Source organism: Drosophila suzukii, chromosome 3, assembly GCF_043229965.1.
Source record: "Drosophila suzukii chromosome 3, CBGP_Dsuzu_IsoJpt1.0, whole genome shotgun sequence".
NCBI classification, from domain to species: domain Eukaryota; kingdom Metazoa; phylum Arthropoda; class Insecta; order Diptera; family Drosophilidae; genus Drosophila; species Drosophila suzukii.
In genome coordinates, this window is record NC_092082.1 from 5,191,390 (window position 1) to 5,205,843 (window position 14,454).

General features: G+C 39.3%; 1 protein-coding gene across 2 annotated transcripts in view; it reads right to left on the minus strand.

Moving 5' to 3' along the window:
- The window catches only part of LOC108012295 (uncharacterized), a 65,617-nt gene extending 58,861 nt beyond the window's left edge, over positions 1 to 6,756 (minus strand). For both annotated transcript variants that reach the window (XM_065864391.2, XM_017077597.4), the window contains exon 1: positions 6,149 to 6,756. The gene's annotated coding sequence lies outside the window, so the exon portion shown is untranslated. The remainder of the gene's footprint in view (positions 1 to 6,148) is intronic.
- Between the last annotated feature and the right edge of the window lie 7,698 nt (positions 6,757 to 14,454).

Genomic DNA, 14,454 nt, shown 5'->3' on the forward strand with positions numbered 1-14,454 from the left:
GACGACCAAGACGACCAAGTCGACGATGATGATGAGGACGTCCGCAGCGTGTTAGAATACACAACATGTAAGCCAACAAAACAGTTGGGGCCGCGGCCACTCATAATCAGGTTTAAGCCACGAACTGAGCCTTCTTCTTGGCCGGATTGGACCCGATCCATGGCCCCTGCCTAAAGGGAGTGAGCTGCAGCATCGCCAGAAAGCCAAACAGCGTCGGCGGCTCCAGCGCTTATTGCCTGCGCATGATTGCACAAAAGAGCAGCATCGACTAGGCACAGTGGCCTGGGATAGTGTCTCCAAAACATATGAGGTGTCTAGGGATTTCCTAGAAAGTTTTGGATTTAAGTAACCATTACTTCTTGAACTGTTTAAGAACATTTTACTAGAAAGGTGTTGCATGTTAAACCACTGCATGTAATTTTATGGCTTTCTGAGTCTTGCTCTCGTTTTGAAAAAATTACTGGATTTAGTTAAAAAACCATATCAACCCATATAATATCTTCCTAAAACATAATTTTTTATAAATGTTTTTGAGATAAATACCATTTTCCTTGGAATGCTTTTTAAATGGTGTCATAGAATGCTATAAACTTTACTAAATTTATTAGAGGAATCATTAAGTTACTTGGAGTTTGATTGTAGTGACCCATGTTTTGATTAATTCAAGATCTTTCATTTCTTAAATTTGATTTTCTTCATTTTCCAAGCTACCCATATCTAAAAGTTCCTTGGCCCACAGTGACTTAACCGCTGATAGCGTAGCTCTCAGGTGGGCCAAAGCAAAAGTATCGGCTGGGGCGGGACGCTTTTGGCCGCTTGGGCTAACTAAACAATTATGGCTACGCGATCGCCCAGCGACAACGGCTGAGAAGACAACAACGACGACGACGATGATGATGATGATGAGTGTGGAGAGACTGGAGCAGGGACTTGGGGATATTTGCAATTGGAGGGGGAGGCAGCACCCCGGTTCGCTATGGCACATCCTCCGCTCGTCCATCTAACTATCCTCGTATCTATGCATCTATAGTTATTTGTATTATTATTTTGCTTTGTTTTCTCTCGCCCAGCATTCGCTTTCTCAGCTGCCTACAGAGTACAAAATATGTATAAAAAAATATATATTACATACATATATTAGAAGAGGCGATCTTTAGAAACTTTCTTCTGGTATTTACCACATCCCTATAAATAAATATTTAATTGTATCTATAAGATATTTTGGTAAGGCCATTTAGATCAGATCAGATCAGATCGAAATAATTTTTAAGACACGTTTGAGATTTTTTTGCAACGGATTAGTCAACTTTGTTGTATCTACAAGTTTCATAGATTGCGTTACAATTTGAAAACCCCACTGTTATGTACTACTTATAATCAAGAAATTGCTTTTTTTTTGTGTGTAGTTTTTGTGTGGTGTGTGTTATCCTACCCCCTTTGCGGCAACGTTCATCTGGCTTTCTGTGAATTTTTTGCTATTGTTGATTTTTTGTTTTATTTATAGTTAGTTTGGTTTTAACGCTCGCTTGTTTAGCTTGGGTTACCTCGCACATCCCTGCGCTGCATTGCTGATGATGCCTGCAAGCTTAAAATCGTCATAAATGCATGGTTACCCACACACGAGCAAGTTGGCAAAATGTAGAAAAACACACGGAGGATGCAGACGATGCAGGGTAATTGCAACTGCGAGGGTTGCTCCACAAGTTCACTTGGCAATCTCAAGGATCTCGAGTATCTGAATCTTGTGGATATCTGCCAGAACCAGAACTTTTCCACATTCCCCATCACATCTGCCTCATTCATATGGAGCCAAATGCAGGCGAGTTTATGTGTTTTAGTTTTTATTTTCGTCATATTCGAGTGGCGTTTTTGTGGCTGATTTTCTTTAGTTTGTTCTGTGTGGTTTTGTTTTTGTTTTGTGTTTTTTTTTCTGAACCCACCCCACTATTTTTTGCAGTGCCAGGTTTTTGTTGCGGTTTTCACGTGTTGCGTTTTCTGCAATTTTTTGTTTTCTTAGCAATTTGTTCTTATTTTTGTTGTGACTACTGCCATGAATAAGCAGCAAAAATAAAAATATAAACAAAAACCCCCTCCCCACCCACTGACCCTGCTTCTTCTTCTTATTCAGCTGCCGGCGATTTGTGTGCTAATAATTCAGCATTTGTTTCTTTTTTTCTCTTTTGGCCCTATGTTGCGCTTGTTTTTAGCCACTTTTTTTGTGTTTGCTTGTGTATTTTCGCTTTTGCCGGCTTTGCTATTATTGTTTGCTTTTTTTACAAATTTTTTTTCTTTTGTTTTACACATTTTTTGCCATTGCCGGTTTTAGTTTGCCCGCTCAAACATTGTAAATTATTTGCTGGTAGCAACATACATAAATATAGATACAATTTATCAACTCGGATGAGTTAGAGCTTAGTCGGCCTCTGTTTATTTATCTTTTGTAGGTTTTTTATCTCGCTTTTTGTTACTCTGTTTTATTTACAGCATCGGCTCGTTTATCAAAGTTTGAGCCTCAGATGGGGACATCATCACTTAATAATATTGACACTTCTATACAAAGACCACGAAACCGAACGGTTGGTATGGGTTTGGGTATTGAGTTCCAAAAGACGATTACGAGCTGAAAACGATGGCAGAGACACACACACAGATGCCGATTCTGAGATACAGATACACAATCACAAAATTAAGTGATTATGTTAACCGGTTCGATTTTTTTTTTCTTTTTTCGATTCGTTGTTGTCTCGGTTTTTGCCATTCGTTCGTTCGCTCAGGGTACCAAAACAGAAATTTACATCAAAATTAACTTGTTATGTGGCCAACAACAACAAGAAGAACTACGGCGAGGAGCTGAATACCGAACCGAAAACGAAACTCGGGCCTCAGAGCTGACAGCCCCTTCAGATCCCCATCCTCAGCTCCAGTTCTTCTTCTCACAGCCAATCTTGTATAATTTCGAAATTAGAGCTCATCATCAGCCCATATCAAAGTCGATGTTCGGCGTCGGCGTGTTCTTTATTGTGTATCTTGGGAGATATAGAAAAAGTTGGCAGTCAATGTCCCCTTTCGGTTCAATATTATCTAAGCTAAGTATACTTTATTTGTTAGACCGCATTTAAATATCATAGATAAGATGGAATTAGCAAAATTTGTGTTCTTTTTGATTAAGCAACATTTTCATGGTGTCGATTGAAATGGCATTTGATTGGACAGATCACATAAATATTCTCAGATTGGGAAGCTCATTAAAAGGACTCAGAACATATTAAAATATCAAATTGGGTGGAACAGCTAATACGGAATATTCTGCGCAGATTTTGGAAAATGATAACATTAATTAAAGAAAATCAAGCCTAATAATCATTTATTCAATAATTTGCTTCTGGAATTTATTTGCATTTATTTAAATTACCTGGTTGTGTCAATTGAATCCTTAAATCACATTAAATAGTAGATGTCACATGAACATTCCTAAACTAGACTTTCTATCTAGTTTTGCTTCAATCAGCGACCTATTGGATTGCTTTAATAAATTGTAATTAAGTTCCATAATTGAAAATTATTAGAACAGATTAGCCTTCCATTCGCATGTTAATATAATCTATCTTCTCTTGAATGAAATAATTCATTGAAGGCAATCGAAATGAACTCCCAAAACCATTTTGTGAGCACTCAAGTATGAAGCCCTAATTGGATTCATATGTGCAGCAACTTTACCACTCTTGCCAAAAACTCATCATGATATCTGCCTGGGTTAATTTAATTTGCCAATAAGTATGTGTAATTAATATTTCAACCAAGTATGCCCTGAGTAAGTTTCAGAGACTAACTGCTTGGCATAACTTTTTGGCAGTTGCAATTATATCACGTATACGCAGTGTTGCCCGTGTGTGTGGGTAAGGCAAAAGTTTCAATTAAGTGGCAAAGTTCAATCCCCTGTCTGCCATACATACATATATTAATTATAATATAAATGAGCAAGCTCAGCTAAATCCATCAACATAATGGGTGGCTGAGATAACGATAATACACAGGATGGCAATAGAAATCTCTAATTAAAGCCTTGACAATAGTTGACACGAGGCGGGGTAGCTGGACTGCTGGGGACTGGAAGCCACTAAGCGGCTCACTCTTGCCCCAGACATCAAGATCTGGGCAAACAAAGGTGTCTGGGCCCGGGATGATGGCTGTCTGGATCTGGTTAGCTCTGTGGCTCTATGGGGGAGTCGTAGTCGCCTCACCTTCACAAATATATCACCCTAGTCGTCCAGGCTTATTTCATTCATGGGCTGTCGCATGTTTTTGTTTTTACGTCGCCCCTCTGCATTTTTTTTAGTAGCCACACACATGCGAAGGGAGAAATATGGTATGCAAAAAAAGGGTTGCCACCAACCACCGAACCCACACAGAATCCCGGGGAACAAATACTTTTAAGGGGTCTCAAGTTCAAGTGCAGTCTCCATCTTGGGCTTCCTTCCTGCTGGAAGACTAGAGTCTAGACATCCAGACCAGACACAGACAAGCGGCTAAGACAATTGGCCAGCGGATTTGAATAAACATTAGAGAAAGAATGAAAGGAGTAGAGAATGAACGAAACATGAAAGACACATTTGTTTATGCAAAATGCCTCGGAACAGTGCGAATTATAATAGCCCTGGGCTCATAAATTAAACCCCCAGGCCGACAAAGACATCATTCGCTTATTTAAATTTAGTCTTAGAGTTGAGTTGGGTTCACAAAAAAAGAGACTTCGATTGGCCGAGAGTACGTGTTGCAAATTTGTTTTGATATCTAAAAATTTGTCGGACGGAAGTCGCCACGTTCGTGAGCTTAGGGCACTGAGTTGAAAGTTAAGAACTGTTGGCTAAGGGCAGCTGCTTATCGAGGTGCGGCTCTTTCTGACCTTGTGCTGCTTTTTCTCTTACAAAATATTTTTTTTGTTTTATTTTCTTCATGATGTTTATGCTTGTTGCAGCAAGAAACATTGCATGACTTGGGCACACAAAAGTGGCAAAAAACTAAAATTTGTTTTTCCCTTTTTTTCTGGGTTTTCATGTTTGTTTATGTGCAAAAAGCAAAGTTTGGCAAAGAAAAAGTTTTGTCACTTTGAAGCTTCTTTTGGACATTTTAGCACGTTTAAACTAAGGGCTCTCACAACAGAATAATCTCAGGCTGTCAGATAAACAATTATGGGAATAGTTTAGATTGGATTTGGACTGTTATCTGACGGGTTGATTTATTTGAAAAGTCAGAACTTTCTGATTTGAGGTGCATTTCATGTTTATAGGTTTTTATTATAAATACGACTTTAAAGATATTTTCCTAATCATTACATTTTGGTATTTAGTATTCCTAACAGAGAATTAATTTTTATATCATGAAGCTACCCTTGATATAAGATTACCTTCGTAAAAATTCTAGGTTACACCAATCCATAAGCCAAGTTTTTTTTCATGGTTCAATGTCAAGTTACTGCTTTGATTACCACCGCAAATAGAGTAACTAATGTCAATGTAAATCGCCTGTTAAGTTTTCCGCTCATTAGGCGTGATATTACAGCCAAGTTTGGGCTAAAAAACGTCAAGAAAAATAAACAACTGGCCCATTAAATCACGCCCTTGTAAAGCGGGCCTAATGTGTGCGTAGTCATTCTGTTGTTGGCCTAGTTAATAATACATTAGGCCAAACATCACACACTCATCGCCGTGATCCGATGCTGATATGTTTGTTACTAGCCATGTAAAACGCCAGTTGAATTGTCAATTTATACGAAATTGTCAACAATTAACATTTAACAAAAACACACACACGCGAGAGGAAGTGGAGCGATTTGGGCCAGTCAGATAAGGCCAAAATGCTGTCAACTGTCAAATTTAATCATACTATAAAACGCAGGCTATAAAAAGCCAGCTACGAGATACAAGATACAAGATACGAGATGCAAAGCAAAGGAAAACAAAAGCTGACTGACTGACTGGCATTATTTTGGCATGTTTTGAAGCTTATGACAAACGCCAGATTGAGTTACTTTTTCGGTGTCAGTGTCATTATCGTGTGAAATATTTTTATAATCATGTGCTTCTATTTTTAACTAACAAAAGATGTTTTCCTGCTGAGCTGCACTGGCTAATTATCCTGATGAACTCACCTTAACAGAGAGCCGCGCTAGTTAGTCTATTGCAAATGGCAGCCAGCTTCCGTTTCCGGTGTCTGTTTGGCAGAAAAGTATCCAATTAGATTTTTCCAAACAGCTGCGCAGGCGTCACCGCGAAAAAGGGGGAAAACTGGCGGGGAAAACGAAGCGCAAGCCGAAAAACAAATGCGAAACTTTTGCCGCAACTTTTCCAACGCTGCAGTGATTTTTCAATTTGTTGCTTTGCACTTGTTGTGAATTTTTCATTCAACGGATTTTATACAGACAGATGGATTTTAATATTTAATTTAGTGCAATTTACTTTATATTGCATAAAACTTTTCTCTTTGGCACTTGAATGGGTTTTAAAAATAAATATGTTAGATGTGTATATTTAATCTGGTAAAAGCAGGCACTTTATAGCATTTTTTTGCGCGATTCGGCGAATGGGTTTTTCAATAAAATACAAATTCCCCAAAGGGACTTTCGATATTTGTACACCGAGTGTTAGAACTAAAATTTGCAGTTGGATTTTCGCGAAATTCTCGCCGCAGATGCGAATTGCAGACGGCCGCGGAAATGCGTTGTACGAACGTCAGAAAGCGCTCAACTTGAACTGAACCCAAAAGTATCTCGAACCGAACGTATCTGAATCTTTTTCCAGCATAAGCGGCGGCAGCGCTGCCGGCGTCGACGTCGACAACAACATCGCAATGGCGGACCGTTTGGCAACGGGCCACTCGTTTCCGGCTCGTTCCATGCCACTCGTTCCGCAAACCGGCTTGCGCATGTTTGAGTGCCAGCGGAACGAGTGGAGTGGAGAACTGGTTTCGTTTCGAGTGACTTTCGGAGTTAATTACTCAATTATGCTGCAATGCACTCAAAGAAATTAGGCATGCTGAATGAGTTTTAGCAGTTTCATTAATATTTATAGAGTTTTCTAGGAAAGAAAATATATTTTTATTTAAAAGTGACATTTTGGATCATATATCCACAGGATTTTTATTTTAGGAACAATTTTGAACAACCTAATTCTAAATATTATCAGATTAGTCTATATATGATTATTTTTTAAATTTATACATTGATAACTAAAGATGTAGGATGGTTACCGACATTAAAATACATTTAAAGTTTATTTTTATCAGGGCCTAGAAAAACAAAATACTAAGTTGATAATAAAAACGTGAAATATTGGTTCTCTAAAGCTCATGAACTTTATCCTTTGTTTTTAGTGTACCTCAAAACAGGCACTTGATATGTGACCAGTATATGTGCGAGATATGCAATTTAGTGGTTGTATTTTAGAAATTTATTGTTTTTTATCGGCCAGAGTTCACAGGTAGATGGCAATTGAGATTTTTCACTTCTTTACTATGTCTTGGCGCTGGATTTATGGCAGAGGCGTCAATTTGATGAGCGTGTGAAATGCTGGGATTCGAAGGGATAGTTGCTGGATTGATGGATCCCGTCGGGCAGGTGGACTCTAATTAGGCTGAGGTACGGATATGAACTCCAATCAACCTGAAATGCTCAAGTGCTTTCTACATTGAAAAAAAAATGTCTTAAGTTCTCAAGATAATGCATCATGTTATTATGTTAAGACTATTTCAGTAGATACAATACATATTGCAATAAATATGAGAAGCAAAACTCTTCTAGAACTTATTTAACAACACATTTTGCATGTTAGATTACATGACATGTCATACATAACAAGGGATGCTTAGAAAATTGTATTGATTCTGTTTCAGTAATAATAGATTTACTTGTTATTTCCATTTTCTGACTAAAATGGAACCCTTTTTTGCCAAGTGCAGGTTTAAGTGCATATTTGTCCAGCGCAGTCCCCTCGAAAAGTTGCAATGTTCAGTGTGCAATTCACTTCACAGCATTAACATCCATAAATATTTATGTGACGAACTGGAGTCCTGCCATTCCAGGAAATTCATCATTCTCTTCCTCCTTTAGCTAATTTAGTGTTTCTACTCAAATTCTTTCAGCTTGCGAATTTGCTACGGTACTTTTTCCGGCTCCTAAGCCAAACTACCAGCTCCAGACTCCAAACTCTTGGTCAAAACCCCTAAGAGCAAACATATTTATGCGAGCCAACGTGGCCCCGCACTTCAAGGCGATGCCGCCGAGTTGGGAGGGAGTACGAATGCGAGTAGAAGTATCTGTGACAAGTGTCTTTCATTAGCATAAGTAAATCTCCTCGAAATCCTCAAATTTATTTGTCAACACTTGACAATTTCATTGTTGACGTCTCGGCAGGCGCAGCTGTAAACGAGTTGGATGCCACCAGCAACATGGCCAGCAAATCATGATTTGTGTCTTGCATGTCACTTTGGCATGGCCAAGCCTCCAACATCTCCGTGCTATTGGTAAAAACAACAGGCCAACACAATGCAAATGGTCAGAGAAGGGTGATGGAGTTGGAGATGGAAATGGAGATCGGTAGATGGGGTCCCCAGATGGAGAAGTGTCGCCTCAAGTCCCAAACTCCGTCTTAAATCAAAGGCAAATATTTAACAGTAAACGGACAGCAGTGGCTCATTCGGCATCTCTCTTTTTCCCAGAGCTTGAACATTGATTTTTCAATGGTTTTTACTACCAAAAAGAAAAGTCTGATTTGTGCAAGCCTTTCTTCGCTGTTTTGCATATCTCTACCTCTCTTTTTTCATACTTATTTTTTTGGCGTTCTTCTTCTGTCTCCATAGTTGAGCTTTACGAGCATGTTGGGTAGTTAAATATTTTATGTCATATTTTTATGCCCATATCAAAGTTTTCCATTAGGCTAAATGTTTATAATTTATGCTTACTACTGGGATGAGTAAACGCATTACATAAGATTCATTATGTATTTTGTATTACCTCAGTGGTGAACGGAAATTCCTGGTTTATGGCAGTGATTTCGGTTTTAATGCAAATTCTTGATTTTTTGTAATAATTAAATTTGTGGTTCTTAATAAATGTTTGGGTAATGCGAAAGCCTTGATGCATATGCTTTCCAAGCCGTTTGTATTTTATTCCTTTATTTGGGATCTACATGTTTTTTTAAGTTTTTATTAAAATAATAATTTTGAGAAAAAATTCTTATTAAATATTATAATTATTCTTTCATTTATTTAATTATACCATGAAACATTTTTAAGGGTTTTGACTTCGATATCGCAAATTTCCTCTAGATATGTCTGGTTTGCGCTTATATTTCCCTTGGCATTCTATTTTGTCAACTTAATGCTCTCTTCCTGACCTAAAGTGAAAGCTCTTTACTTTTCTATGTCCGAATTCTCTATTAGTTCCTAACTTTGTCAAGGTTAATTGCCACCCTGAAAAACTAGACAAAGACAAGCCGAAACTAAAGCCAAACTAAGAGCAACCTAAACCACTGACTAAGCGAGGACCCCCTCTTATCGGGCTTATCGCTCTCTGTGCCAATGTCGTCATAGTTGGCTGGAAGACTGGGTCTCTTGTCTTGGTCGTCATCGTCATGGCGGCATTATGGCCAACACTTCATTACCAACAAAGCCATTGCCATTCATTAACAGCTGCGGCTTTGTGGACCTGGGTTTCTTTTGAGTTTCTGCTGTCGCCGCAGTAAAAGTTGGCAACGTTGGCTTCGCAGGTCTGGTCTCGTGGCGATTCTGGCCACTCTCTTCGGGCCCGGCTCATAATGCCAACGTAATCTCAAATTACTGCAAATTTTCGCCGCTCACCTTTTATGCGCTTATTTATTTTATTGTGCATTTTCATTGCACTTTTTGTGCCAAGCAACCCCCCCCTTCCAAGTTTCCATCGGAATCTCCATCTCATTTCACTGGCCGTTGGTTCGTTGTAAATCTTGTATTATTTTGATTGTTGTGCAGTTTTATTGTTGTGTCAATAATCTGCCTTCTCTGCCTGCTACCAATAAGCAACCTTTCTGGCCAAGGCAGAAGCGCATTTCCGCAATTTCCAGGCGCCTTTGGCTGCGACGACAGGTGCACAAATGGTCCATAGAATGGGCGTTTGATTGAGCCACCCCTTTCTCCACTTCGATGGCAAAGCGATGTATTTAATGATTTGTTTAAGTCGCTGAAGAAGAAAAAAAAGTATGTGGAAAAAAGGGGGGAAGTGCCGACCACCACAGGCAAATGCCGTTGAGGCGAGTTTATCACCGAGATAAGCATATAAATAATGAAGGTTTCTTCTGGCCATAAACACACTGGATGAGTTGGCAAAACTTTTCCTGTTACACGGGCAAAACGGCAGATCGAACTTGGTAAAAACAATTTATTAACGATAGGATTTCCGGAAACCAGAACTCGTTTCAATTCCCCTTTGGTAAAAATGTTTTGAGAATTCCTCTCTATTGAAAGTTTAGATTAGGTTTATCCTATTATATTATATTTAAGCTTAAGTTTCTCTCTCTGCAAGCATAAGATTCATAGAGATGTTAAGGAATTTCTGTCCAAGAGGAAACTCCTTAACTCTTTATTGAATGTCCATCTACTTGCGATTTATTCAAATGTTCCTCAATCAAAAGTCCCATTTTTTTACCACCTGCTCGCACCTGTTCCGTTGCATTTGGCTTAACCAAGGCAATGCCAAATTAGGACTTGTGACAATTGCTATACATACATCATCATGCAGCACTTTAATTGTGCCTGGCACTCAATCTTTCAATCACGCCAGCTAGTTGCGGAGGGTCAGGGGAAGTTATGTGGATTACATGCGGCTGACTGGACCAAAGGATGGCTGGATGGATGGATGATTCAGGCGGCTGGGGCAGCGAAGCGACTGCCGAGGATGGCGGGCAATATAATCTATATAATCATAAGAGTGTACCATCTTGTAACATCGCTCCCCCCGCGTGCCCCTACAAGACTCACGCATTTGCGACATGTTGTCAACTCGAATTGCGTTCGACTGATTGAAGGCAACCAGCCAGGCAGAGCCCATCCTATCCCATCCTTTCCTATCCGATCCCATAGCATCCCATTTTACACTACAAAAATATATTTTCATCTTTTAGTAGATATATTCATCTTAACAATGGTTAAACAAGCAATGACTCTTACTCTAAAACATCAGTTGGCTGTGCTGATGCTTATAAAAGATATGTTGTCAATGTACATATATGAATTGAATTTTGAGCCCATTAAAACTTGGAATATAAATAATAATCCTATTCACATTTTAAAAAACATATAAAACTTCTATAAGAAATTATACGAATTTTGGGTATTCAATATTTTTGTATTTAAGCATTGTGGATCTATGAATATTTTCCCTGTGCAGTCCTTTGCCATCGCTCAGCCACAAACAGCGACAAGTTGATGGCCAAAGCCAAAGTCAAAGCCGCAGCCAAAGTCGGCCTACAATGTAGGCAAGTGGCCAAGCATCGACTCCCAAAGAACTCTTCGTAAACCAGACAGGTTTGTCGCCTGTCGCCAATCGAGACACCAGCAACGGAGCGGAGATGGGAACGGATCTGGAGTTGGACTTTTAGATGGAGCTGAGGCTAAAGTTGGAGCTCAGCCTGGCGGAGACTGGGATGAAAGAAGAGGATTCTTCGTTTTTGGGTAGGCGTCGCGCAGATTGATCAACAGACCAGGACGTTTGTCCAAGACTTGGCCAGGCGTGTTTACGTTTTAGGGTTTGCACTGTCATGGAAGAGTCCAGATAGTTACAGGGAGGGATTAAGCTATAGGTAAAAACACATATTTAATAATATGTAAATTCATTGGTTTTTTTTACAAGGAGTAAGAAAATTTATAGCTGATTGGAACCTTTTAATTTATAATTTATTGGACCAGAGGGGGATTATGCCATTTCACAGCTAAAAACAAAACAAATTCATTAAATTTTTATTACAATGAATGAGAGGTTTATCGCTGGTTGTAATCCTTAAATTCGGTTTGCTTGTTTCTGTTTGTTTTCCCAGTGCATTGCAAAAATTTATTACATATAATTGTTTTAATACCGTTTATAAGTGGTATACAATTTTTTCTATCAAATAACATGTTATAAATCTTTTGAAATACATATGGGAATTATATAGAACATTTAAAATAATATCTTGAAAATAGTTTTAATTTTTTTTTTTATTGAAAATAAACTCTTTTTTGGGCCCCCTCACTTACAGAAGTCCGCTTCTGTGCGCCGCTCCACCTTCCTGGCATTTCGCAAACATTTAAAGTAATTTCGCCATCAATCTTTCACTTTTGCACTCGTTTCGGACGCAGTCGCTGCTCTTGGTCATCTGCCTGAGTCACTTAGTTTGAGGAATGGCAAGTGCCCATCCCGAACCGGAGATGACCTTGTCCAGGCCGTCGTGGCTGTCGTCGTGCGTTCTGCCCACTCACCTGAGCATCGAGGATCCGCATGCGTAAAGTTTATTTTGATCTTGGTGTCTCCGCGATTTGCATAACTTGTCATCCCCAGCCGACGAGGATCCAGCCGAGGATCCCAGCCAGCCAGCGGCGGAAAGAGGCCGGTCCATTGTCAGTATCAATAAATATCAACGCGCCATGCGACAACTTCTTTCCGAAGAGCCTGATTCCATTTGGCAGTGATGAGGCCCAGTCCGTCAGCAGGATGAACATTTTGCTATTTTATGCCCAACGATATAAATGATCTTTTAATTAATATCACTTTAGATAGCGCACCAATTGATGGAGCATTCTTATTATGCAAAGTGATGTTTACGATTATGGGCAGGATCCTTGTCCCAGTCCCAGTCTTAAAGTCGTACCCGCACCAGTTTCCTTTTCCTTTGCAGTTCCAGTTTGGATTGGCTGTAAATACTCTTAATGACATTGGCCGGGATTAGGGCCTGGCCTGGGTAAAGTTGATCCGACAAGTTGGTCTAGGCGGGGTCTCCATAATGTGCACTGCCTATGATAATCGGATCAGATTACCAGACTGATAATACTAAAAGCTTTTTGCAATTTGCACTACAAATTTGTTTTGCAACCAGGTCCGATTTGAACAAAGTTATTTTGCACTTAACACCATGGACAGTACTTATGGGGAGCGTATAACTTACCATTCTGAATTGAGTTGTGAGGCGGGGAAAATTTCTCTTTTCCCACATAACTTGAAAGCTTTCCATATGGCCAAAGCAGGTACGATACGACGTGCGATAAGATCGCAATGGAATGCCAGACGCCGCTATTTCGGAAAATGAAGTCATTAAATGCTATTACAAAGCGTAATTGTTCACAAATTATACAGGCGAGCGGGGAACTTCCTATATACCCTTTTTTTTGTCCCGGCAATACCGAAACAATGTGCGCATTACACCACTTTGGTATCTTAATTATAGGCCTAGGAGTGCCACACCAGAAAGAGGTGAGACCATGATCGGCGAGGGGTTCACCTGGTGCACCTGTCATATCTGGCCGGCTTGCGGTCCACACAACGAGTGCAAGTGAGTGACACTAGTGTCTGGCATTCCTCAAGCTTCCTTCTCTAATAGCAATAGAAATTAACATAAAGTTTTCCTCTTTCTCAGCACAGGAAAAATTCCTCTGTTATAGTAAACAACACAGAAGGTGATCTATAGTTACTTGTTATTAGAATAAATTTCTTGTAGACCATTATCATCTGGTTTTTTTTCAAAAACTTGTAATTGATTATTAAATAAGTTCGTAGTAGGAAATATCCCATTCCTTTCTATTCCACATTCCTTATATCATGTATGTATGTATTGTATATTTCTACATCATATATTATATCATATCATATATTAATTCAAAAGTATCTTAATCTTTCAGAACATTCAAAGAATAGAACGATACTTTGTAAAACAATCTTTAATTGCTTTAAATTCACATATATCATTAAATTACACCACAGACTTCCTATTTTCTTTCCGTGTTACCATTACAACTCGGCAACTCATATAGCTGGCAATTTGCCAGAGCCCGAACAAATGCTGGTTAATATTCAATTTATTACAAATCATCATCGCCTTCATTTAGGCTGCTACTTACGGAGTTCGCAGTCGAGTCGCTTCCCTTAATGTTGAACTCTCAACTGTGACGCGGAATTCGATGCTCCACATGTAAGTAGTCCGCTTTTGTGCCGACTCATCGGAGCAGTCATGAAGTAAGTCATGTGTCTGAGAACTTCCTGACAAACGCGGGCGGGAAATATTCTATAGGTACCAGTGCGAGTGAGCCCGAGTCTTAACTCCGGCGGAAATTGTGTCATGATTATAGACTAAAGCGCCCATTTAGTTACGCCTTATTATTTCCAATTCCTTTTCGGAGTCCCTGGCCCCTTTTGCATTCAACTCGGCCTAATTGAAGTTGAATGTATCCGTATGTCTC